The sequence below is a fragment of the Chlorocebus sabaeus genome, chromosome 12, assembly GCF_047675955.1.
Source record: "Chlorocebus sabaeus isolate Y175 chromosome 12, mChlSab1.0.hap1, whole genome shotgun sequence".
NCBI lineage: Eukaryota > Metazoa > Chordata > Mammalia > Primates > Cercopithecidae > Chlorocebus > Chlorocebus sabaeus.
In genome coordinates, this window is record NC_132915.1 from 80,208,882 (window position 1) to 80,236,695 (window position 27,814).

Genomic DNA, 27,814 nt, shown 5'->3' on the forward strand with positions numbered 1-27,814 from the left:
GAAATTAAAGCCTTGTGGAGTACATAGCTTAATAAAAGGGATTAGGTCTTAATCAAATAACAACAGGAGAGCCAGGCATGGTGGCTCATACCTGTAATCCTAGCACTTTGGAATGCTGAGGTGGGCAGATTGCCTGAGCTCAGGCGTTCTAGACCACCCTGGGAAACATGGTGAAACCCCATCTGTACTAAAATACAAAAAAATTAGCCGGGTGTGTTGGTGCACACCTGTAATCCCAGCTACTCGGGAGACTGAGGCACAAGAATAGCTTGAACCCGGGAGGTGGAGGTTGCAGTGAGCCAAGATTGCACCATTGCACTCAAGCCTGGGCAACAGAATGAGACTCTGTCTAAAACAAATAAACAAACAAAAAAACAAGAATAAATGTGAAGTTGCAAATGTGCAGTAAGTGACAGGAAAGCTACATTGTTCCATTAAAATGTAAAAGCAAGTGGCCCTTTTATAACCTGAGGAATCATGGAAGTCTTCCTGGAGGAAGAGTCCTTTGGGCTAAAGGTAAATAGTCAAACGGGGTACAGGGAGAAGCACACCAGAAGGGGGAAACAGCATGTAAAAAAGACCCTGTGGTAGGAAAGAACTTATTGCCTTTCTTTTATTTATTCAACTAAAAGATAGAGACAGGGTCTCACTATGTTGGCGAGGTTAGTCTTGAATTCCTGGCTTCAAGCAATCCTCCCACCTCTGCCTCCCAAAGTGCTAGGATTACAGACATGAGCCACCATGCCCAACCAAACTTACCACCTTTCCATATTGGAAAGAAGCCAGTGTGGCATGTCTCTGTGTGTGCGTGTGCGTGCGTGCATGTGTGTAGGTGGGAGTCAGAGGGTTATGAGATGAAGGTAGATAAGTAGATGGAGATAAGATCACATATGGCCCTGTAGCCATGTTAAAGATTGTAGTCTCCATCCTGAAAGGAATGGGGGCCTTTTGTACCCCAAAATGAGTCATTGACTATAGATGCTTTTGGAAGCATCATAACCTTTTAGACAAAGCACTCCCATCAGACAAGGGTCATTCTTGGGAGAGCCAGTAGCAGCCAATAGCCACAGTAAGCTGTGGTTGAGAACTTCTACTTGGTACTGGGAATTTAGGGAACATTACACTATCCACTGTGGGAATCATGCTCAGCTTCATGGTTCATAGTGTCCACGAAGTAAAAACCAGCTACTCTGAAAAAGAAGAAGAATTCCTCTTGCTGAAACCAGGATAAATCTCTTCTGTTGTGTTGGGACTTGCAATGTTCTTAGTAATATCCCTAGAGTAGACTCAGGGCTCTTTCTTCCAGTTCTTCTGAGAACAGGGCAATCAGATGCTGTGAGAAGTCACAACTGCCGCAGGTACAGAACTTTTTTGATCCGTATGTGGCAGATTTGGCTCCCAATGGAATCCACTGACTCCTTACTTCCAGGGGGTAGCTGAGAGGTGAAACTATAAAGTCAGTGGAGGGTATCTTCTCTGTCCCTGCCTCACCTTTCTGGAATCTTAATCACCCTCTCAGCATCCGTTTCTGTCCCCACTTCACTACTACCTTTCTTCCATTTGATCTCCAACTTTAAATTGTTTTCCAGATCTTTCTTTCTTTCTTTTTCTTTTCTCTTTCTTTCTTTCTTTCTTTCTCTCTCTCTCTCTCTCTCTTTCTTTCTTTCTTTCTTTCTTTCTTTCTTTCTTTCTTTCTTTCTTTCTTTCTTTCTAAAGGAACTTAGCTTTAAAAAAGTGTTAGAGATTTATGGTACACGTAGGATGTTTGCATTTTAAAGACCACTGGGAACCGAGACTGTTTATCATAGGGAAATGAATAACTATTCATATAATTTAAGGCATCTGGACCCTTTAAATTATGTAAGATGACTAAGCTCCTCATACAAGCTACATACACAGGGTGATCGAATAAGTAAACAGTAGAGAAAAGTTGGGAAGCTCTAATTCTGCACTCTCACTTTGCATATAGAACAATCCAGGCCATTACTCTTAGCTAATCCTTTTTCCCCTCCCTTCCTGTGTCTTGGTTTTCTCTTCACCAAATAGAGAGAGTGGCAGGGTAGATGGCATTGCTGGGCCCAATCAAAGACAGAGACAAGGATGGAATAATTCTGATATATTCATTTTCCCCAAGGCAGTGATAACCAGGACAACAGCAATGGCACAACCAACAATGACTGAATGTCTTCTAGCTGTCAAGTTCCTTTCAGTTTCCAAGTCTTGTAAAAAGGAAGATGTCAGTGGATTTTCTGGCTAATGAGAGCCAGACCTCAATCTTTGGTTCCTTCTTAGTTTTTTCAGCTTGAGTACACATAGAGGCTGACCTAGAATGAGTGCTAAAATGGCTAGAAAAAAAATAGACCACTGTATTCTTTCCTAGACTTACACTTAGCACTGGGGAGAAGCTAGCTCAGTTAAAAATTTACCTTGCAGGCAAAGTAAACCGTCCAAAGCCACAGAGTTCCAAGAAGAGGCTATGGGACAGGGGTGACATTGCCAGGTGCCAATGAGGACTTTGCTAGGTTTAAGTTATTTTATTATGGAAAACCAAATGTGATGATAGCTGCAGTTAAATTAAGCGAGGAATGAATAAGGACTAAAACTGGAGACTAGCTTCTCCATGGTGAGTGTTCGTTTGCCTGGAGTAGACTATCAATCACTTTGCACTCTATTCTTGAATGACTGGGCAACCACCATCTATTTTGAGTTGTGTTCACAATAGTTGGTGCCTGTGGTTAGGGCATGTATCCAATAGAATGTCTTGGTGGGTAATGTGGGAAGAGGAGTTTCTATGCCAAAATCATCCTTCTCTATTTTAAGAAGTGCCTACTTCTTTATTTCTTTCATTTCTCTTATCTGCCCAAACTGTCTATCAATGATTTAGGAAAAACAATTTGCAGTCCACTCGTCACCTACAAAGGTTAATTTTTGTTCATACTTTACTCTACGGTGGTTAAATATTGTCAGCACTAAAACACTGAGAATTTTCTCTTTTTGAGATGGAGTTTCGCTTTGTTGTCTAGGCTGGAGTGCAGTGGCACCATCTCGGCTCATTGCAACCTCTGCCTCCTGGGTTTGAGCGATTCTCCTTCCTCAGCATTCCAGGCAGCTGGGATTACAGGCATGTGCCACCATGCCTGGCTAATTTTTGTATTTTTAGTAGAGACGAGGTTTCACCATGTTGGTCAGGCTGATCTCGAACTCCTGACCTCAAGTGGTCCATTGGCTCACACCTATAATCCCAGCACTTTGGGAGGCCAAGGCAGGCGGAACACTGAGAATTTTCTAACCTTTGGTCTCTTTGGATGTATGTAGGATAACTACTCTTCGTTGCATTTTACACTAGAGGTTTCTGGGAAATATAAAAGAAGTAAAGGGCTGGGTGCAGTGGCTTATACTTGTAATCCCAGCACTTTGGGAGGCCAAGGCAGGAGGAGCTGCTAGGCCCAGGAATTCAAGACCAGCCTGGTCAATATGGTCAGACCTCATCTTTAGAAAAGATTAAAAAAAGTTAGCCAGGCGTGGTGGCATGTCCTAGCCACCTAGGAGGCTGAGGTGGGAGGATTGCTTGAACCCAGGAAGTGGAGGCTGCAGTGAGCTATGATCACACCGTGGCACTCCAACCTGGGAGAGAGAGGGAGACCGTTTCTCAAAAAACAAAAGGAAGTAAAAAACAAATAAAGCAGTTAATATGTTAAGGGAGATTGTAAATCTAACTGGAAAAGTAGAAATGAAAATACAATCATCCTTATCACTATCATCATTACCACTCTTGAACACCTGCTATGGGCAGGGACCATACAAGACACTTCATGTACATTACCTCATTTAATACTCAAAGTGACCTCTTGGAGGTAGCCATTATAACCTGGCTTATAGGTAAGAAGACTGAGCCCCAGAGAGGTCTTTAGCTTGGCAGTAGCTGAGTCATAACTGCAAACCTAAGTCTGTCCAACTTCAGAGCCTGTGATTGACTCTTCCGTTACTGCACTCTGCCCTCACAGGAAAGCTTTAAACTCAAACACAGTGATTAATTATCAGCCTGATTAATAGAGACAGAACCAGTCTCAATATGGAGTAGATTCGCTCCTGGCTGCTGTTGCTGTTTATTCTGCCTGGCTTTGGACTGAGTGTAAGTTCTCACCTTCATAATGCAATCTGTGTGGGAGCAGATTGTAGACTTGTAAAGTATAGGGAAACCATGCAGTGTGTGAGTTGTTATTCTATGTGTTAAAGATAAGATAGAGAATAATGCAGATACCTTTGCTCCTTCCTACAGGACCAGTCTATAGCTTATGAGTGTGTTATATTTGAACACATGATCTTTCCCCCTTCCAAACCTGATTTCTAGATAGAAATAGAACTGTACTCACGATCTTAGTTGAAATCCTATGTTATCTCATAGGTCAGTTGGGTGCAGTCATTCATGCAATGATTCATAACCAAACCTTCACTAAGTCCCTGGTAATGTCCTAGGTACCTCACACACAAAGCTGGAACGCCGCAGTCTTTGTCTTTCGGAAGCTGAATTTCACTGGAGAAAGGCATAGCATTGCCAGATTTAACAAGTAAAAAAATACAGGACACTCAGGTAATTATTACATGAGACATAGTAAAAAATTATCTCTAGTTTAACTGAAATTTAAATGTAACAAGCACCGTGTATTTTATCTGGCAACTCTTGGCAGTCATACAAATCCACCACACTCGACAAAAAGATGGCTGCTCTCATGGGTGTGTACATGTCTCTGTAGCTACCCAAGGGAAGGAGCAGTTTTCCCTGCCTGGAAGTGCCAGCTTAGGCTTCATAGCACTGCGTGGGCTGACTAGTAGGAATTACGAGCTTGCTGGGTCATCTTGAAGGATGATTAAGATTTGACAGGCAGAGATAGGGGAAGAAAGTTCCAGACACAGGGAAGACCACAGAGTTTGGAAATAATGCCCGGAGTGTGTGGGCAATGGGAGGAGGGAAAAAATGAATGTGAGGGCCAGGTCATGAAGGGATTTGGCAGGAAGGTGAATCATTCAACATTTCTTTCTGCCATCAATAGGAAACCATCCAAACAATGCCTTTTCTTTTCTCTTCTCCTTTCTCCTATTCTCTCTCCTCTCTCCTCTCTCCTTTTTTCTCCTCTCTCCTCTCTCCTCTCTTCTCTTCTCTTTTCTTTCTTTCAGTTTTTTTCTTGTTGCCCAGGTGCAATGGCACAATCTCAGCTCACTGCAACCTCCACCTCCCAAGTTCAAGCAATTCTCCTGCCTCAGCCTCCCAAGTAGCTGGGATTACAGGCATGTGCCCCCAAGCCCAGCTAATTTTTGTACTTTTAGCAGAGACGGGGTTTCACTATGTTGACCAGGCTGGTCTTGAACTCCTGACCTCAGGTGATCCGCCTTTCTCAGCCTCCCAAAGTGCTGAGATTACAAGCATGAGCCACTGCGCTCGGTCTCTTATTTTTATTTTTATTGTATTTCTTCAAACTTCAACTAAGCAGATTTCACAAAATGTGGGCCATGGACTATTGTTACTGTTGGAGGTAATTTCAGGTAAATTTTGGTGATTTAGGGTAGTCTGGGGAATGTAGAGTTAAATCACCTTGATTTATCCAGGGAGAAGATTAATTTATTTAAAAAAAATTTGAAAGTCTTAATTTTATTTCTACGTGTACACTTTTTAAAAATTAAGACTTTAATTTTTAGAAAAGTCTTAGTAAGTTTGCAGAAAAATTGAGAAAGTAAAGAGAGTTCTCATATAGACCCCTCTTGAATCCTTTTAATTCTCTTCCAAGGTCAGGCTTGGTGGTGCGTGCCTGTAATCCCAGCTACACAGGTAGCTGAGGCACTAGAATCGCTGGAACCTTGGAAGCAGAACGTTTAGTGAGCTGAGTTCGTGCCACCACCACACTCCAGCCTGCGTGACAGAGCAAGACTGTCTCAAAAAAAAAAAAAAGCTGGGCATGGTGGTTCGTGCCTGTAATTCTAGCACTTCGGGAGGCTGAGGCGGGAGGATCACCCAAGGTCAAGAGTTCGAGACCACCTTGGCCAACATTGGTGAACCTGTCTCTACTAAAAATACAAAAAATTAGCTGGGTGTGGTGGTGCATACATGTAATCCCAGCTACTCAGGAGGCTGAGGCAGGGGAATTGCTTGAGCCAGGGAGGCGGAGTTTGCAGTGAGCGGAGATCATGCCACCGCACTCCAGCCTGGGTGACAGAGTGAGACTCCGTCTCAGGAAAAAAAAAAAAAAAAAATCATCTTTCAATACTGATTGATTACTCAAGAAGAAAGTCTTAGTTGGCGCTGTTTTATCTTTAACATTTCTCTGATAATTGCTTATCCTACTGAAGGGGGCCAGGGAGGGAAAGAAAGAGAGAGGGAAGTAGAGAGGGAAGAAAAGAGAGAGAATGAACACTTATGTTTTGAGTTTTTGACAAGCCACATATCAAGTTAGAATTGAAAAAAAAAGTCATTTTGTTTTCAATGCACTCATGTTTGAAGTTTTCTTTGACTTCTGAGAGCAACACTCATTTTCTCCTAAAGGCGTGGTGATAAAAACTTTCATTGTAAAATAAATCTATTCATATACAAAAAGTGAATAGGTGAAGTAAATGATGATAGAGGTGACTTGCTGATGACTAAAGCTTGAAAAGTTAAGGGCTAAGGAATTCTGGCAGAGGTTGCATTCTTACCTCATGGTAAATTGCCATCTGATCTTTCCAGGGTTGATGGAATTTTCTGGAGAAAAGCCCCACCTTCTTTAGTAAGAAGGAATAAAGATCGCCCCAGGGGAGCAGTGGCTTTATAAAAATACTGTACCATATATTGCTTAAACCTTCTTTCCTTGACTGCTCTTCTCTGCCCTCTCATCCCCATCCAGTCTTTTCCCTTTTTAAAAATTTTAAATTATTATTATTATTATTATTATTATTTTGAGAAAGGATTTCACAACTGTCGCCCAGGCTGGAGTGCAATGGCACAATCATGGCTCACCGCAACCTCTACCTCCTGGCTCAAGCGATCCTTCTGCCTCAGCCTCCCAAGTAGTTGGGATTACAGGCACATGCCACGACACCCAGCTAATTTTTGTATTTTTTGTAGAGACGAGGTCTCACTATGTTGCCCAGGCTGGTCTTGAACTCCTGGGCTCAAGTGATCCACCCACCTTGGCCTCCCACAGTACTGGGATGACGGGTGTGAGCCACCATGCCTGGCCAGTCTTTTCTGTAAAGCCCTGATGAGGAATATTAAAATGAACGCTTCCTTTTAAGAGGACACCTAATGTGAACGACAACAATGGCAGGAAGATAGGCTCAGGATATTTTTTTAAGAGTGAGCATGCATAATACATTAAAAATCTCAGTGGCACACACAGATTTTCAGGAACACTCCTGGGAGTGGGAAATATGCTAGCCAAGGCAATTTCTCTGAAATCCATTTCCTGTATCCTAGGGCACATGGAGCCAAGGGTGATACCAATAAAAGGATCGACTGAGGCAGTACATTTTCTTTGCTTTGAAAGAATCTTTGTCATATTAGTGTATCATGCTTTTAATTTTCTGTAGCATACCTGGATTCACATCTACACTCAACCATTTACTGGCTGTGTGACCTTGGATAAGCTACCTCAACCTCTAAACTTCTGTGCCTGTATAATGAGAAAAGTATTACTGATCTCTGGAGTTCAAGACCAGCCTGGGCAACATGGCAAAACCCCATCTCTACTAAAAAGACAAAAATATTACCCAGAAGTGGTGTTTCATGCCTGTAGTCCCAGCTACTTGGGAGGCTGAGGGGGGAAGATTGCTTCAGCCTGGGCCTGGTCAACATGCTGAAACCCCACCTGTACTAAAAATACAAAAAAATCAACCAGATGTGGTGGCTAATACAGATACATGCCTGTAGTCCCAGCCACCCAGGAGGCTGAGGTGGGAAGATTGCTTCAGCACGGGAGGCAAAGGTTGCACCACTGTACTCTAGCCTGGGCAACGGAGTGAGACTCTATCTCAAAAAAACCCCCAAAACCAAAAAAGTATTACTGATCTCATAGGGTTGTGTAAGGAATAAATGAAGTTGTGTTTGTGTGTGTGCATCCCTTTTGGGGAAGGAAAAATTACTGAGTAAATGGTGGATAACTGGAATTGCATCTGTTACAAAGGTAACTTGTGGTGACTTCAACTATATGAAGAGAGAGAAAATAATATCAACACCTCCTACTCCCAGCCACACACACATACTGGGAAATTAGTTTGTTTGCCCAGCTGGGTACCATCTCACTGCACAGAACCGATTCTAGTATTTTCAATTAATATTTGTGGAACAATACGGCCCTAGACACAAGCCAACTACTCCATCTGGCCCTCCATCAAGGAAATGATGATGGGTTTCAGTGCAGAAGAGCAAAAATGACCACGTGGACCTTACCGGGACACAGGACTGACTGTACTTTATGGAGGATCTTGACTGATGTTACTTTTTTTCACCCTCTATCTTTAGATCCTAGCCTTGTGTAAGATGCAACTCTATTAAAGAAATCTTACTAACCCCGGTAAGAGTTTTTGTAGTTGTTTTTCTGGCTGTTTATTTGGGATTCTTGAGCCTCATTGTTTATCAAAGGGTTACAAATTGTTTTTGTCTTTATTCTTTTGTTTTAATGCCTCATTGATATTTTTAATCAGTCCTTTGGTGTACTTCACCAGGGTTACTCAAAAGCGAGTGTGCATCAGAATCATCTCCATTTTCCTTGCATGTGTCCTCTGCCTCCACTTCCAACAGCTTCTGATTGGGGCATCTGGAGTGGGGTCTGACATGTGCATTTCTAACATATTCCCAGGTGATGCTAACACTCCTGGTCCCAAACCTTCACTTTGAGAATCCCTGAACTAGGTCATGGATAAAGATGGCCTAATGAAGTGAGGCCCCTACCACAATGACTTTCAAACTTGACTACCAGAACCCACATTATTATAGTAGGTGCACTCTGATTTTTTTTTTTTTTTTTTTTTTTTGAGACAAGGTTTCACTCTGTCACCCAGGCTGGAGTGCAGTGACACAATCTCTGCTCGCTTCAACCTCTGCCTCCTAGGCTGAAGCAATTCTTTTACCTCAGCTTCCTGAGTATCTGGAACTACAGGCTTGCGCCTCCATGCCTGGATAAATTTTTTTTTGTTTGTATTTTTAGTAGAGACAGGGTTTTGACATGTTGCCCAGGCTGATCTTGAACTCCTAGGCTCAAGTGATGCATCTGCCTCAGCCTCCCAAAGTGCTGGGATTATAGGCGTGAGCTGCTACACATAGCCTCAGATGTTTTTTTTTGTTTGTTGGATTTTAAGAAAATGCTGACCCACTGGTTGCATTTGATGAGCCATTATTGGGTCATGTTCCAGCATGAAAATACTGTTAGTGTTTGATAAATAAAAACTGCACTGGTAAAAATGCATGACTCTTCATTAGACAACAGGCAAAAATTAAGTTACATCTCTCTTTTCCTATTACAATAGAAGGACCATTATAAAAACACGGATCCTTCTACTTGTAAGCAAGTGAAGTCACATCGAGACTTTGGCTGCTGAAAGTGAGATGGAGAAGCCTTTGGTTTCCAGAGAATTCTCTTGGATTCTGACATATGGCTTGTTTTATTGTTCCAGTGTAAGGCAGAACTGAAATAATAGTGAAGAAAACTGAACATCCGCCTGCTCCAACATGTAGAGAGACGCTACAGAACGTAAAATGCCTGCGCTGCCAAAGGGATTCCGTGTGACATCTGCCACATGTGCGCATGAAATTCATTCTCCATCCTGTTCTCCTCTACAGACATTTTCACAGCTGCTCTTTCCAGAGGGCCTGTGGCTTGTGAGTGTTGGCTTGGGTTTCCAGGTGGTCTTTGATTTTCATTTGTCTAACTTGCACATATTACATGTTGACATTAAACCTTCATGCACATAATTTGGCCTTTCTGTTGTCATTGGCTATGTAATGATTTTCCAGCCATCCTCACTACAGTGGCCTGTGCTCTGAAATGGTGGGGCCTGAGCCAAGGTGCCAGGCATATTCAGTCACTTTTACTAATACTAGTGCTGCTCTAGGTCCAGGGGCCTTGTTTTAGTCCACATCTCCTTGGTCACATTCTTTGCCCTTCAGCAGCCTGACTCTCTAGAGCAAGCTAGCTCCAGGCTTCCATCCTTGGCATGGAAATCTTGTCTGGCCCCACTTCTGTCTGGTTCTCACTCCCGTATCACCTGGGCTTGGAAGAATGGCATGCATGGGGAATGGGTAAGGAGTGATAGGCTGCTAAGGTGGAGTGAAGAACACACTTCATTTGTCCTACTGAATGGACCCATCACATCGGGGCCCAAATATTTAAAGATTATAGGCTGTAGAGTTTTCCACTCCTGTCTCTGGCAACATCAGGTTTGTGGGAAAGAGAAATGGCCTCAAAAGCAGTGCACAGTCTCCTCACCCCGGAAGGTTTCCATCTGCCTCACCGGGCAGAGGTCTGGGCTGAAAATGCACAATGCATAAGCAACAGTACTTATGATCTTTACTTGAAAAACTTTCTCGGAAGCAAAATGCTTGTTTTGTGTGTGTGTGTGTGTGTGTGTGTGTGTGTGTGTGTGTGTGTGTGTTTGAAGAGATGGGTCTTTCTATGTCACCCAGACTGGAGTGTAGTGGTTGTTCACAGACACAATTGTAGTACCTTGAACTCCTGACCTCAAGCAATCCTCCCTCCTCAGCCTCCTGAGTAGCTGCGACTACAGATGCACACCACTGTGTATGGCCAAAATACTCTTGCAATGTCTAAGTATGAGTTTGTTTGACTTTGAGAACTGTGATATTCAAAAATGCCCCCTCATTCTTAAGATCTCAGGTCTACAGTTATTTCATCAGGAAGCCATCTCTGACTTCTGGCAAGTTCAAATTTCCTTTCCTTAGGACATGCTCACAAAGCACGAGTGCTTCCCCTTCATAGCACATCTCCTTACAAATGCATTTTTTAAAAAAGTGAACTTTATTTGGATTTTTAAAAAAATTATTTATTTATTTATTTTTGAGACAGAGTCTTGCTCTATAGCCCGTGCTGTAGTGCAGTGGTGTGACCTCAGCTCACTGAAGCCTCTGCCTCCCGGGTTCAAGCGATTCTCCTACTTCAGCCTCCTGAGTAGCTGGGACTAAAAGCACGTGCCACCACGCCCAAATTTTGTTTGCTTTTTTTTTTTTTTTTTTTTAGTAGAGATGGGGTTTTGCCATGTTGGCCAGGCTGCTCTCAAACTCCTGACCTCAGATGATACACCCACCTCAGCGTCCCAAAGTGTTGGGATTACAGGTGTGAGCCACTGCGCCCAGCCTGGATTTATTTTTAAAAAGTTGCAGAGATGGTAGAGAGTATCTGTATATTCCTCACTCAGTCTCTTGATACTAACATTTTTTTTTCTTGAGGCAGGGTCTTGCTCTGTTGTCCAGGCTGGAGTACAGTGGCATGATCTTGGCTCACTGCAGCCTCGACCTCCTAGTCTCAAGCAATCCTCCCACCTCAGCCTCCTGAGTAGCTGGGACTACATGTGCATGCCACCACACTTCCCTAGTTTTTGTATATTTTTGTAGAGATGGGGTTTTGCCATGTTGCCCAGGCTGGTCTTGAACTCCTTAGCTCAGGTGATCCACCTGCATTTCGCCCAGGCTTGTCTTGAACTCCTTAGCTCAGGCGATCCACCTGCCTTGGCCTCCCAAAGTGCTGGAATTATAGGCGTGAGTCACCGTGCCTGGCCCTGATGTTAGCATCTTAAGTTACCATGTTGTATTTGTCAAAACTAAGAAACCAACGTTGTTACATTACATTAAACTAAACTCCAGACTTTATTTGCATTTTAAGTGTCCTTTCTTGTTTTAGGCTCCAATCCGGGTACCAAGTCTTCTTGGTCTTCTCCTCTGGTCTGAGCCCTGGTCTGGATACTGGGGAATTAGAGAGCAGTAAGAAGACATACTCCTGCCCTGTGGGAGTGTCTCAGTCTAAATGCCCTAAAGGAAAGGATAGCCAACTCAAGATTAAACACAGATTAAGAGACATGTTACCTGTGCTCCCTGCTGGAGTTTTCATTTTGTTTTTCCTTTCTGTAGTGGAAGTAAACACTGATTAAGTGATTCTTGGATTTCAAGGAACTAAGATCTATTTGTTTATCATTTAGAATAAGCCAAACTGCCTTTTAGTGACAGCTCGCTTAAGGATTTGAGTTCCCTAAATTTAATCTTCTGCTATTTGGCTAACATTGAATGGGAAGATCAAGGAGCCTGAATATAGTCGTCCATATTGTGATTAGTTTCACGACTCCCAGGACACCAAAATCTGTGGGTGTTCAAGTCTCTAACCTAAAATGGCATAGTATTTGCCGAAAACCTATGCATATCCTGCTATATAGTTTACATAATCTCTAGATTATTTATGGTACCTAATACAATGTAAATGGTGTGTAAATAGTTGTCATACTGTATTGTTTTTTTATTTGTGTATTTTTTATTGTCATTTTAAAATTCTTTTTCTGAATGTTTTTGATTCATGGTTGGTTCAATCCACAGATGCGGAACCTGCAGATGCAGACGGCCGACTGTACTCGGTTTTCCATGAATACTGGGACAAGTTGGAAGGGAAATGTGTCCTAAATCAAAAGTTCTTCAGCCTTAAATGGGATTGATTCTAGAAAAGAAAGGAAACCTGCATTTGTCCCCTTAAGATCATTCATCTTCTCAACCTGGTCCACTTCCAAGAGGATGGAGAAGCAGCAAGAACCCGGCGAACAGCTTCAAACGTCGGGGACAAATTTCTTTTTTTTTTTTTTCCTTTTTTTTTTGCAACCCATTCAGATTTTTACTGGACATTCATGGCAGAAAGAGGCGATGTGCATCCAACCGCGTCGCGCAGCCCATCAGCTGCCCAGTGCCGCTGACGCGTGCAGAAGCATTCTCTGCAGTGGCCCTTGTGGGCGCCGGGCCCTCACCCGCGCCGAGGCCCTCATCCACAGCACTGCACCTTCTTTGTAGAAGCAGAACCCCAGACTCAGAGCGCAGCTCACCCTGATAACTGTGTTCCCAGCGGGCAGGCCCTCTAGAAGATGGGGGAAATGACACATTCCTGTCACTCAGGCCCAGACACAAGCCACAGTCACCCTTCCCAAGGGCATCCACGGCCTGTGGGACCCGGCTCCATTCAGCAGAGCCTCAGTGCTGGGGTCATCTCAACAACCCAGGGTCACAGCCCACATGGCCCTGCCCATAGCCCCCCCGCTGTCCACGCACTGCCCGGAGAACCAGCAGCAAATAGGTGGAAGAACCATCCAGTGCCTGCTGCCCAGGGCTGCAGCAAGCAAGGAGGAGCCAGGGACCACCACCAGGCAAGTGAGACCCAGTGCCGCTTCCATGTGGGCAAAGCTGCCGCCACCCTGGCCTGTCCAGGACGGCCGCAGAGGCCCCACTTCGTCCTGCAAAGGAGGGAGCCTGTGGCCCTCCCGGCTTTGCCAGATGCTCCTGCCCGAGGGCCTGCATCCTGTAGTTCCCCAGTGAGGTAACCCGGTCTCCCACCAGGTGCCCGGTCGGTGGTAGGGGACAAATTTCTAACCAGCAGGTACCTACAGGAAATACAGGAAACCTCGGAATGTAATTCTTTTAGGAAATACATCTCTCCTAACTGGCCACCAGCACCTTTTCATTTGCCCTCTTGAATAGTAAAAGTCAAATTCCAGAGGCAACTAATCAATTTCCCACCCCATTCCTTAAAAAGGCTCTTGGCCCGGTGTGGTGGCTCAGGCCTGTAATCCCAGCACTTTGGGAGGCCGAGGCGGGCGGATCACGAAGTCAGAAGATCGAGACCATCCTGGCTAACACGGTGAAACCTCATCTCTACTAAAAATATGAAAAATTAGCCAGGCATGGTGGCGGGTGCCTGTAGTCCCAGCTACTGGGGGGCTGAGGCAGGAGAATGGCGGGAACCGGGAGGCGGAGCTTGCAGTGAGCCGAGATCGCGACAGAGCAAGACTCCGTCTCAAAAAAAAAAAAAAAAAAAAAAAAAAAGGTTCTTGTTAAGGTTGCCAGTGACCTCCATGTTGCTCAAGCTAATGGCCAATTCTTACTCTGCATTGCACTTGATCCATTGTTTGGTATAGCTGGTCACTTCCTCTTCCTCTGTACCCTTTCTATACTCGGCTTCTAGGACACTACACTCTTATTTTCTTCCTACCTCGCTTGTCATGAATTCTCAGTCTTCTTTGTAGGTTATTCTCTTCTTCCCACCCTCATAATGTGGAAGTGTCCAGGATCCTTCATCCTCATCTCAATCTATATGCACTCCCTTGAAGGTCATATTCAGTCTTAGTGATTTTAAAAGATTTATGTGCTGACTACTTCTAAATTTATATCCCCAGCCGGGCGCAGTGGCTCACGCCTGTAATCCCAATTCTTTGGGAGGCCGAGGCGGGTGGATCACTTGAGGTCGGGGTTTCCAGACCAGCTTGGCTAACGTGGTGAAACTCCATCTCTACTAAAAATACAAAAAGAAGCCGAGTGTGGTGGTGTCTGTCTGGAATCCCAGCTGCTTGGGAGACTGAGGCAGGAGAATCGCTAGAACCTGGGAGGTGGAGGTTGCAGTGAGCTGAGATTGTGCCATTGTGTGCCAGCCTGGGTGACAGAGCGAGACTCCAACTCAAAATAAATAAATAAATAAAAATTTATATCCCTAACCCAGGCTTCTCTCCTGCACTGCAGATGTATATATTCTACAGCTTACTCACTGACAGCACTTGGATGCCTAGTAGATGCCTCAAACTTAACATGTCCAAACCTGAACCCTGATCTTCCGCTAGAAACCTGCTCCACCCTCAGCCATCTCTGTCAGAGTGGTTGGCAACTCCACCTTTCAGAGTGCTCAGGAAAATCTTTGGTACTGTTCCTCTTTCTTTCTCTCAGGCCCCATATACAAACCATCAGGAAATCTAATCCCAATTTATTTATATGTATAAAAAATCCATTTCTCACCACCTCTGCTATTACCATCTTGGTCTCAGCTCCATTCTTTTTTTTTTTTGAGACAGAGTCTTGCTCTGTTGCCCAGGCTGGAGTGCAGTGGCACTGTTTTGGCTCACTGAAACCTCTGTCACCCAAGTTCAAGCAGTTCTAGTGTTTCAGCCTTCCAAGTAGCTGGGAGTACAGGTGTGTGTCACCACGCCTGGCTAATTTTGGATTTTTAGTAGAGACGGGGGCTTCACTATGTTGGCCAGGCTGGTCTTGAACTCCTAACCTCAAGTGATTCATCTGCCTCAGCCTCCCAAGTGCTGGGATTACAGGTGTGAGCCACTGTGCCTGGCCAGCTCCATTGATTTTTACCTGAGTTACTGAAACAGGCCCCTCCTGGTTTTCCCTTTGTCCTCCTGGACCAATGTCCCCCTGCTCAAAACTTCACCAGCCCCCATTCTGACATAGAATAAAAGCAAAGTTCTGACGATGTCCTGCAAAACCCTATATGATCTAGTCTTTTGAGATACTTCTGTGACCACTTCTCCCAGCCCTGTTTTCCTCACTCCTGCTTTGGCCAGCCCTCCTTGCTGTTTGTCACCTGCCGACTTGTCACGTTTTATTATAATCTATTCTTTACTTATTACTTTCTGTCTTTTTTCACTAGACTGTAAGCTCCTTAAGGGAGAGGATCTTCATTTTTTTTTTCACTGTTATATCCCTTCTCACACACACCAGGTACGCTCTGTCTTGGGGTCTTTGTTCCAGCTGCTCCTTTTGCTTCAATTTCTATTCTCTCCACAGAGTTTGGCTAATTTCCTTACCTCCTCAAAACCTTTGCTTAAGTCTTACCTTCCCACTTGTAACCACCCAACAGGTTCTCCTTGCCCGCTGCCTAGACAGAGCTGATTTATCAAGACAGGACAATTGCAATAAAGAGTGTAATTCACACAGAGCCAGCTGTACAGGGGACCGGAGTTTTATTATTACTCAAATCGGTCTCACCAACAATTGGCGGATGGGGTTTTTAAGGATATTTTGGTGAGTAGGGGTCAGTGAGTTGAGAGTGCTGATTGGTTGGGTCGGAAATGAAATCACAGAGAATCGAACCTGTCCTCTCGCATTGAGTCAGTTCCTGGGTGGGGGCTACGAGACTAGATGAGCTAGTTTATCAATCCGGGTGGTGCCAACTGATCCATCAAGTGCAGGGACTGCAAAACATCTCAAGCACTGACCTTAGGCTTTACGATAGTGATGTTATCCCCAGGAGCAATTTGAGGAGGATCAGAATCTTGTGACCTCTAGTTGCATGACTCCTAAACCTAATTTCTAATCTTGTGGCTAACTTGTTAGTCCCGCAAAGGCAGACTAGTCCCCAGGCAGGAAAAGCGTTTGTTTTGGGAAAGGGATATTATGTCTTTGTTTCAAAGTTAAACTATAAATTATGTTTCTTCCAAAGTTAGTTTGGCCTACTCCCAGGAATGAACAAGGACAACTTGGAGGTTAGAAGCAAGATGGAGTCAGTTACGTCAGATCTCTTTCACTGTATCACAGTAATAATCTTCACAGTTATAATTTTGCAACAGTGGTTTCACACTGAGGCCAACTGACATCTTATTTACCTGCCTCTTTCACCCCCTATTCCTGATCCTCCTTATCCCATCTTATGTTTTCATTTGTTTTGCAGGACTTGTCATCTTTTATCATCATCTGCTCTTATTTATTATTTTCCGTCTTTTTTCACTAGACTGTAAGCTCCTTAAGGTAGAGGATCTTTGTTTATTTTTTTCACTGTTATATCCTAAGAACTTTGATCCATGCCTGGTACATAATAGATGTTAAATATATGTTTACTGACTAAATGAATTAATCAAAGCTGACCTGTTACATATACTGTGTCTTCAAAAATTTGCTCTATATTCTTTAAGCGAAACTACTACACTGTTAAAACTCATTCCTCCTCTACAAGAGACAGGAATCAGGAGAGGCTAGAGAGACTGAAGAGGTCTTTTGGAGAAAAGAGACATTTTTGAGTCTTCTTGAATCACCCAGTGTAGATGGCTACATATAGGAGTAACATTACGGTGCTATCGTAGCAGTATCTCAAGCGACTACTCCATCATTTACTAGCTGCAGAGAACTTAGACAAATTCTAAATCTTAGTTTCCTCAATCATGATAATATCAATTTCAGTCATTGTAAGACTTAGATGAGCAATCTAGATTGAGTCCGAGGTATATGACTTGGTGCAGTGCTTGACATATAGCATGCTTAGAAGAAGAATGAACACTATTCTGCACAGAACCTTAATGGACATTGAATCTACAGCCCAGAGATGGGAAATGAAGGTCCAGAGACATGGGAAATGCATGTCTGTTTGTTTCAGTTTCCCAGGGTTGCTTGGGAGCCTTGAGAACACTACTGCCTAAGCAGAGTGCTCAAGTGGCGATGTCTTCAGGAGCACCTTCTGCCCTTGCTGTATACACCAAGAATCAAGACTTCCCAGGTGGCAACAGTTCTGAGCTGGGCTAGCCTCAGGAAGACCTCCATCTCTGGACCAAAGTGCTATTCAGAATATTAACGCATGGAGAAGGCCAACTGCCTTAGTCCACTGTTTATTCTGGAGATGAGTAGTTCTATCCAGGTATGTTGTCTGGAACTGTTCTTCACCTTTCTCATTGGAAAGGATGTATGACTGGGGCTCAGTCATACAACTGTAGCGTGGGAAGTGATTCTGTTCCTCGAATGGGCTTTTACAAACTTGTTTGTTGGAATAGTTCGTTCCTTCCTTCCTTCCTTCCTTCCTTCCTTCCTTCCTTCCTTCCTTCCTTCCTTCTCCTCTCCTCTCCTTCCTCCCTCCCTCCCTCCCTTCCTTCCTTTCTTCTCTTTTCTTTTCTTTTCCTTTTCTTTCTTTCTTTCTTTGCCTGCCTGCCTTCCTCCCTTCCTTCCTTCCTTCCTTCCTTCCTTCCTTCCTTCCTTCCTTCCTTCCTTCCTTCCTTCCTTCCTTTCTCTCCCTCTTTCACTTCTGTCTGTCTTTCTTTCTTTCTTTCTCTCTCTCTCTTTCTCTTTTCTTTCTTTGTTTCTTTCTTTCTCAGAGCTTCACTTGCTCTATTGCCCACACTGGAATTCAGTGACGCGATCTTGGTTCACTGCAAACTTCACCTCTCGGGCTCAAATGATTTTCCTGCCTCAGCCTCCTGAGTAGCTGGGATTACACCACCAAGCCTGGCTAATTTTCATATTTTTAGTAGAGACGGAGTTTCGTCATGTTGGCCAGGCTGGTCTCGAACTCCTGACCTCAGGTTATCCACCTGCCTCAGCCTCCATAAGTGTTGGGATTACAGGCATGGGCCACTGTGCCCAAAGTAGTTTCTTTTATTGAGCTCTATGTTTTCTTTTCTTTTTTCTTTTTTTTTCTTTTTGAGTGTCTTACTCTGTCACCCAGGCTGGAGTGCAGTGGTATGGTGATGGCTCTCTGCAGCCTTGACCTCCCAGGCTCAGGTGATCCTCCCACCTCAGCCTCCTGAGTAGCTGGGAGTACAGATGCGCATCACCACACCTGGCTAATTATTGTAATTTTGGTAGAGACAGGGTCTCACTATTTTGCGTAGGCTGGTCTCATTCTCCTGACCTTAAGCAGCCTTCCCACCTCAGCCTCCTGAAGTGCTGGGATTATAGGCATGAGTCACCGCACCTATTTATTTATTTATTTATTTATTTTTATTTAGAGATAGAGTTTCATTCTTGGTGTCCATGCTGGAGTGCAGTGGCACAATCTTGGCTCACTGTAACCTCCATCTCCCAGGTTCAAGCAATTCTCCTGCCTCAGCCTCCTGAGTAGCTGAGATTACAGGCACGTGCCACCACACCTGGCTAATTTTTTGTGTGTGTGTTTTTAGTAGAGACAGGCTTTCACCATGCTGACCAGGCTGGTCTCAAACTCCTGACCTCAAGTGATCTACTAGCTTTGGCCTCCCAAAGTGCTGGGATTATAGGCATGAACCACTGTGCCTGGCCTGTAGATATATTTATGAGTGGGCCTTTTAGAGTCCTTACTCCAGCTTCTCCTCCTAAGTGTTTAAAAATCAAGCTTAGAGAGATTTACATACCTCAAACAACACAGCTGCTGATAGACTATGATGAGAACTTGTCTTCTGATGCCCAATCAAGTATGCTTTCTAACACTGAATGTTACTGTCCTAAACTTTGCTCCTATGCAAACAAATGCCTCTGAGAAGGAGACACTTTAAGCCTTTTGGGGGGGCCTAATGAGATTAGTTGCTTTTTTCCATTTTCCCCAAATTCCAATACTGCAGACTCTGCCACTGTCCCTCCGCCCTCCATTTTCAAATCACTGTTTTATCTGTGTTGTGTTATCAGCCTTTTCTTCTCTTGGGTATCTAACAGACTCCTCCTAGCCTTCAAGCCAGCCTAACTGTCAGCTCTTCCCAGAAGCCACTGAAATGCAATCCCATTCCCTGCCCTACCCCCAGGCAAATCAATCACACTTACCTGTTTTTCTACGTCACTGTGCCTTTGCACAAATATTGATTAGAGCATCTCTTACTGTAATTCCTTTAGCTTTGTTTGCGCATGCCTGTCTCTCTTGCTGAAGTGTGAGCATCTCAAGGAGCATATTCATACTCTGTGCATCCCTAGGATGGGCCTACTGCTAGCATCAAACCACCCCATTAATGACTATTGGATGAATGAGTGAATGAATGATGGGATAACTGGGTCTTAATAAGAGCAAGAAAGGCTTTGGGGAAATAAGACATAAAATGTGTGCTGGGTGGTGATAACAGATTAGGATGAGGAGAAAAACCTGGGTGAGAAGGTAGTGAAAGTGAGGAAGGCTCCAACTTGGTTTTTGACCCACCTCACACTTTTCCAGGACTAGTGGTGAGTATGCCTAATAGAAATGTTGGGGGAGGAAGATTTTAAATTTAGACTGAAATCTGTTAATCCTAGGTGAATAAATGTTAATGATAAGTCAGAACTTTCTTAGCATGTTAAAAGTGTGTTCATTGGAGACACAAGAGCTAGGTAATTTTTTTTTTTTTTCTTTGAGAGGAGGTTCTCACTCTGTTGCCCAGGCTGGAGTGCAGTGGCATAATCATGGCTCATTGCAGCCTCAATCTCCTTGATTCAAGCCATCCACCCACCCCAGCCTCCTGAGTAGCTGGGACTACAAGCGTGTGCTACCATGCTTGGCTAATTTTTAGGTTTTGTAGAGAGGGGGTCTTGCTGCATTGCCCAGGCTGGTCTAAAACTCCTGGCCTCAAGTAGTCTTCCTGCCTCAGTCTCCCAAAGTGCTGGGATTATAGGCATGAGCCCCGATCCCTGGTCCTAGATAAAAGACTTTGTTGTGGTTAAGCAATGTTCTTAACTTTACTGGGAGGAAATGATGCAGTAAATCTGGATACATATTTTTCTTTGCATTTTGTTATTAATGCAAACTTTGAGAGGTGAGAGAACTGTGCTTGAGAGCCAGGAGGTTGGGGCAGATATTGCTGAGTCGTTCGGTTTACATGGAAGAAATCAGGAGGCTGTCAGGAAAGATGGTGGGCTTGCTTCGGTGAATACTGCAGTGTACTACACTGGAGTAAAGCAGACTGCTGGCTTAAAGGGCCCATGGGCTCTGATAGAAGAACTGCTATATATATATATATTTATTTATTTTTTCAAGACAGAGTCTTGCTTTGTCGCCCAGGCTGGAGTGCAGTGGCTTGATCTCGGCTCACTGCAACCTTTGCCTCCCAGGTTCAAGCAATTCTCCTGCTTCAGCCTCCCGAGTAACTGGGATTACAGGCACCTGCCACCACGCCTGGCTAATTTGTGTATTTTTAGTAAAGACTGGGTTTCACGATGTTGGCCAGGCTGGTCTTGAACTCCTGACCTCGTGATCCACCCGCCTCAGCCTCCCAAAGTGCTGGGATTACAGATATGAGCCACCGCACCCGGCAGAACTGCAGTATTCTTTGTGGAGGTTAAAAAGAGGCCCCAGGCCAGGCACAGTGGCTCATGCCTGTAATGCCGGCACGCTGGGAGGTCAAGGAGGGCAGATCACTTGAGTCTGGGAGATCTAGACCAGCCTGGGCAACATGATGAAACCCCATTTCTACAAAAATTACCTGGGCATGGTGGCACATGCCTGTGGTTTCAGGTACTTGAGAGGCTGAGGTGGGAGGATCATTTGAGCCTGGGAGATGGAGATGGCGGTGAGCTGTGATCGCATCACTGCATTGGAGCAGTGCCCTGGCTGAAGCCAGGACAACAGAGTGAGAACCTGTCTCAAAAAAAAAAAAAAAAAAAGAAAAGAAAAGAAAAAAGGAAAAAGGAGAGAGAGATGATCCAGATATAGTATGGTGCAAATAATTGGGTAGATCACAGTTATGGTTTAGAAACTTGGGCATTAGCCCTGCAAGTTCAAATTGATATATGTTACTCTGAACCCCTCTAAATGAGGTCTTATTAAAATGAGGTCACCAGACAAGATGATCTGAAGTTTTTTGACACTTAATTTTGTTAAGCAGTGAGTGTGACTGGTAGAATTTAAGATAAGCATGGCACCATTATATGCCATGCTTATATTATAAGCTTGACTATACAACTTTTCTTAAACCTTTAGTCTTAACTTTGGCATCACAGAGCTGGGGTCCAGTGCGGATTTTTCTGGGGAAATTTGGGCAAGTCTTTTAACTTCTTTGTATCTGTTTGCTTCTGTGTAAGAAAACAGGGATAAAAGTAGTACCTCCACTGTAGGTACTGGTGTGCTACAGCTAAATCTTACCAGCTCATAAGGGCCTATTGTGTACATCTCTTCCCAACTGCATGCTCAGTGATACCATTGTGTAGCTTGAAATCTGCCAAGTATTTACACCACAGAAATTGGCAACCACTTCAGAACAGGCAGTTTTTTTCTCCCAGAGAACCAGTTGTTAAACATTTTTCAATACAATTCCACTTACAGGATTGCTGCAAAAGTTAAATGAGGTGATGAATGCAAAGGGTTTAGGATATTGTCTAGCAAATACACTAAATAGATATGTGAGCATGGCATATACAGATTTTTTATCAGACAACTTTTGCTTTAAATTGTTATTTTAAAAGTTTATTTTTTTGCAGGGAACACAACACTTTAAGTCTTTTCAGCCTCTTGCTTTTCTGGGATTCCCACCATCTCTACCCCCATCCTTATAATAGGAGCAAAATTGCCTTTATGATTGTGATCCTGGCCCCTGGCTAGAGTTGTTCAGGAAGGAATAGTCTGGCTGGTCTCTTGGATGGGGGAGATAATAAATGCTTGGGAGTTATTGGCAGGGACTACTTTCCGGCACTAAGACTGGAAAATAAGGAACATCTATCTGTAGCAACATAAAGGATGATTCAGATGAAAAGCAGAGGACAGAAATACTTGGAAATATACTGAGTCCGCCATAGCTTTCCTCTCCCTGTTTCTAATCTTATGTGAAGGCTGACTGTATCTCTGCATTTGGATTCCATGAATCAAGTTTTATTTTAAGTGCCTATTCCAATGTTTGGCAGAGTAAGTGCTCAATGCTTATTTGTTCTCCTTTTCGCTTAAACTAATATGTGCTGGTTTCCTCTGTAGCCCAAAGAATTTATTTTTATTTATTTATTTATTTTATTTTTTTATTTTCGAGACTGAGTCTCGCTCTATTATCCAGGCTGGAGTGCAGTGGCACGATCTCAGCTCACTGCAGCCTCCATCTCCCAGACTCAAGTGATCTTCCCACCTCAGCCTCCCAAGCAGCTGGGACTACAGACATGAGCTACCATGCCTGGCTAATTTTGTATTTTTTTTTTCTTTTTTATAGAGACAGAGTCTCACTGTGTTGCCCAGGCTGGTCTCAAACTCCTGGGCTCAAGTGATCCTCCCACCTCAGCCTCCCAAGCAGCTGGGACTACAGATGCAAGCCACCATGCCTGGCTACTTTTTCTGTTTTTTGTAGAGACAGGGTTTCACCATGTTGCCCAGGCTGGTCTCAAACTCCTGGGCTCAAGCAATCCACCTACCTCGACCTCCCAAAGTATTAAGATTACAGGCATGAGCCACTGTGCTCTGCCTACTCCAAAGAATTCTAAAAAAGCATATGGAGCCTATGCTTTGTCAAAATCTCAGTTATTAATGCCTAGGAAAGCCAGCTCTACTCTGTCTATGACTTAAGACTCCAGTGTTTGTCTGGTGGCAGCCTCAGCATAGGCACAATTAGTATAGTATAGAAGAAGCCATCTCTTCTGGGCTCTAAATGTCTGAGTTATCTCAGGTTTTTTTTTTTTTTTTTTTTTTTTTTTTACTGGCAGTAAAAGGACTTTCTGGTTTGTATGTGTGTGGGTCTGTGTGTGTGTCTGTGTTTATAGGAGGACTTTAGAAAGGGTGTGAGAGAGAGAGAGAAAAATGACACAGTTCAAACAAAATGATGGCTGGGTGTGGTGGTTCATGCCTGCAATCCTAGCATTTTGGGAGGCCGAGGCAGGAGGATCACTTGACATCAGGGGTTCGAGACTAGCCTGGACAACATAGTGAAACCCTGTTTCTAATAAAAACACAAAAATCAGCCAGATGTGGTGGTGTCTGCCTATAATCCTAACTATGCGGGAGGCTGAGGTGGGAGAATCACTTGAACCTGGTAGGGAGAGGTTGCAGTGAGCCGAGATCATGCCACTGTACTCCAGGCGGGGCAACAGAGCAAGACTGTCTCAAAAAAAAAAAAAAAATTGATACATTGGAGAAGGATTTTGTACCATAAAAAAATGGCTGAATTGGGGGAGGCTTTCATATACTCAAACTGCACAAGGGCATTAAGGCATTTATTTATTCCTTGACCACTGGGAAGAATTGGATCTTTGCTAATCTCTGGAAAATCTTGACAACCTGGTATTACTTAGCTGTGCAGGACCTCTCCTGTGAAGGTCATAAAAACACTACCCAAAGAGTGTGCTCAGAGCAAGTGGGAAGGTCAAGTTAGAGAATGGAAATGACACAATCTCTGATATTGCAACAGTTTTTAGCAATTGTACAGTGAGATTGCATTGTGGTATTCAACCAGTAATACATTAGGAGAGAGACCAATAGAACATGACAATATTTGCTGGAAATAAAAACACAAACACATTTGCTCTTGCCTTTTAAAGTATCAGAAGTATATTTCATCTTGGAGATCAGCTTACATTAATTCTTGAATCTTGGCTTCCAGTTTTTTAGCATCAGCTCCACTGAATTCAAAAATCTGTTCACAAATGCACAAAGGTGAAACATGTATTGATTCAAGTACTGTGAAAATGTTGAGGCTTTAAGGAATTTTATTCCTGATTGAAAAGTTAAGCCTACTCATTTCCATCATTTGCAGGACACTTTAAATATAAATACACATTGAACACATTAAATTCATAATATTTTCATATTTGGCATCCATTCAAAATTACTTATGCTAAAACTTTGCCAGATCTCTATAATTCTCCATAATATTCCTTTAATCTAAGATCTAAAACATATAATGATGCTGGAAATAAACAAACTCCATCATTGGAACTTCTCAGAGCTCTTATATATTGGTATTGAGGATTTGTTAATTAATATACACAATCTCCTGAAATCAAGTGGCTTGGGATTTGTCATTCCCTGACTTCTCCCCATGAAACAGTATTAGAATTCATTGATTCTAAGAAGCACATGTTTTTTTCAAACGTTTACATCTCTGAATCAGAATGCATTTCATAGTGGATGGTATGTTATATTTCACTTGGAACACTTTTTAGTGGTATATAAAATAATAATGCATCTTTCACAAGTGTCTTATGTTTGAAGAAGGATGGAATTCAAAGACTTTAGTACTAAATATATTACGTGGTTGAAGAGAAGGAAGAGTGTGAGGTTGGGATTAGGTGAAAACTTGAGTTCCCAGTAGGGGGGCGGTTGAGCCACCAGGAATGGTGTTAGGACTTTGGGGCAGGGGCTAGAAAAGTCTAGAACTAACTTTAGTGCCTAGTGTGCTGCAGGGCAAAACCATCCCCACATAGAAGGCTTCTGCTTCTCCAGGCAGCAGCATTCTGCCTGAGTGTGTCATTATATTTATTCCTTCAAAGTAAACCCCAGATTTGTAACTCTACCTTGATCCCATTTCACTTACCGGGTTGCTCATGAATTCACTTCTATAACAGCAAATTATTCTTTTGATTCTTGAGAATAGGGTTACCTAAGTGTGGAGGCAGAATTTCATAATTTATCTGAGTTGCCTGGTTTGTAACTATCTCCCCTATAACTAGTTTTTTGGCCTTGGCCATGGGAGGCAGGTATCAGAAAGGATCTGCAAAAATTTCTCTTTGCTAAGAGTTAGGTGGCAGCTGGATGGTGGCTCTGGGGCATGAAGGACAGTTCATAATCCTCTGCGAAATCTGAGGTCAGAGCTCGTGCAGAGATAAGAACTCCTGGTGGGAACATAGGCAGGGCTTGGCTACCTGAATGACCAGACTTGGCAGGAAGCATGATAAATTCATTTTGCCTGTTTTTGGACTTTTAAAGATGGACGGCCGGGTGTAGTGGCTCATGCCTATAATCCAAGCACCTTGGGAGGCTGAGGTCAGGAGTTTGAAACCAACCTGGCCAACATGGCAAAACCCCCTCTCTACTAAAAATACAAAAATTAGCCAGGCGTGGTGATGCACACCTGTAATCCCAGCTACGTGGGAGGCTGAGGCACGAGAATCATTTGAACCCAGGAGGTGGAGGTTGCAGTGAGCCACGATCACGCCACTGCATCCCAGCCTGGGTGACAGAGAGAGACTGTTGTCTAAAAAAAAAAAAAAAAAGAGAGAGTATGGTGCACTGATTCAAATGTAATTGTTTTTAAAAAATAGAAAAAGGAAAGATGGAATTCTACAATACTGTGTCTGGCATCTTCCACTCAACAGGATGTTTATGAAACTTACTTGGATAGTGTCACTACAGTCATTTTTCAGTGTTTCTTTAGTATTCCATTATATGAATGTAACACAGTTTATCCATTTTAGCTATGACAAATAGTGCTGCTGTGGATGTTCTTGTCCATATCTTTGCAGGGATATCTTTGTGGGCACATAAGCACTGATTTCTGTTGTATAGCTAAAAGTGGGATTGTGGGTTCTGCTTCAGTAGAAGCTACCCCACAGTTTTTGAAATTATACTGCATGTATTTCCTTTTCTTTCCCTTCCTTCCTTCCTTCCTTCCTTCCTTCCTTCCTTCCTTCCTTCCTTCCTTCCTTCCTCCCTCCCTCCCTTCCTCTCTCTCTGTCTCTCTCTCTCTCTCTTTTTCTCTTTCTTTCTTTCTTCTTTCTTTTTCTTCCTTTCTTCTTCTTCTTTCTTTTTTGACAGTCTTTCTCTGTCACCCAGTTTAGAGTGCCACAATCTCAGCTCGCTGCAACCTCAGCTCACTGCAACCTCAGCTCACTACAACCTCCGCCTCCTGGGTTCAAGTGATTCTCCCACCTCAGCCTCTCGCCACCGCTCCTGGTTAATTTTTATGTTTTAGTAGAGATGGGGTTTCACCATGTTGGCCAGGCTGGTCTCAAACTCCTGACCTCAAGTGATCTGCTCACTTTGGCCTCCCAAAGTGCTGGGATTACAGGCGTGAGCCACCATGCCTGGCCTGCATATATTTTCAATTTATACTCTACCAGCAGAGGATGAGTGTTCGAGCTCTAGCTCTTCATCCTTGATGACACTTGATATTGCCAGTCCTTTTCATGTTAACAATTCTGGTGGCTTTAGGTGACAAGTTTGCTACCAAATTCCATATGTTTTACATTGGAATAAAGTCAGCTTTCACCCGACTTTAACAATGGCTATATAACTTGTCTCTTTTGGTCTCCAGTCTTGTGCCACTTAGGTCCTTTCTCATCCCTGAAGCTCAAAACCACAAATCCAGGCATTCCATCCTTCTTTGTAAACATCTTCAGTTTTTCCCCATCACCATACAATCCAAGCTTCCTCCAAGATCTCCCTAATTTTGTCCCTTCTCCCTCCCCATTGCTCCTTGCCATAAACCCTGAGCTCAGATCCATTTGTTCATTTAACAAATACTTAATAAGTACCTACTGTGAGCCACACTTACTGTGAACAAAACTGACAAAATCCTCTCATGAGCTCCTCTGCTAGTGAAAACTTTTTACTGTTGTTATGTTGTTATGTTGTACTGTTGTTATTCAAAGAATTCCTGACATATACCCATATTATTTTATAACACTGCTTTCTGTCATCTTTTCTCACTTGCTAATCTTAACCATCCCTCAAGATGGTTTAAGTAACTCATGGAGCCTTCCTTGAACCTTTTCTGTGTGATCCCATAGTACTCTGGGCATCCCAGTATTAATGACTTTTTGTCATCTTTCTTTCCCACTACACCAAAGATGAAGACTGTACCTGAAATTTTCCTCCATATATTATTTCTTTATGTATTTTAGAGATGAGGTCTCGCTCTGTCACCCAGGCTGGAGTGCAGTGATGCGATCATAGTTCACTGCAGTCTTGAGCCCCAGGGCTCAAGTGATCCTCCCACCTCAGCTTCTTGAATAGCTAGGACTACAAGCATGCACCAATACACTGGCTTTTTTTTTTTTTTTTTTTTTTTTTTTTTTGTAAAATTTAAAGGTCTTGGCTTGGCGCGGTGGCTCATGCCTGTAATCCCAGCACTTTGCGAGGCCGAGATGGGCAGATCACGAGGTCAGGAGATTGAGACCATCCTGGCGAACACGGTGAAAACCCATCTCTACTAAAAATACAAAAAATTAGCCAGGCGTGGTGGCGGGCGCCTGTAGTCCCAGCTACAC

At 43.5% G+C, this 27,814-nt stretch overlaps 1 long non-coding RNA gene across 1 annotated transcript in view; it reads left to right on the plus strand.

Moving 5' to 3' along the window:
- The window catches only part of LOC119618816 (uncharacterized), a 49,124-nt gene extending 21,517 nt beyond the window's left edge, over window positions 1–27,607 (plus strand). Inside the window, exons 3-5 of the long non-coding RNA XR_005235185.2 lie at window positions 8,489–8,540; window positions 9,640–9,844; window positions 12,563–27,607. This is a non-coding gene — a long non-coding RNA (uncharacterized lncRNA). The remainder of the gene's footprint in view (window positions 1–8,488; window positions 8,541–9,639; window positions 9,845–12,562) is intronic.
- Window positions 27,608–27,814: the final 207 nt, after the last annotated feature.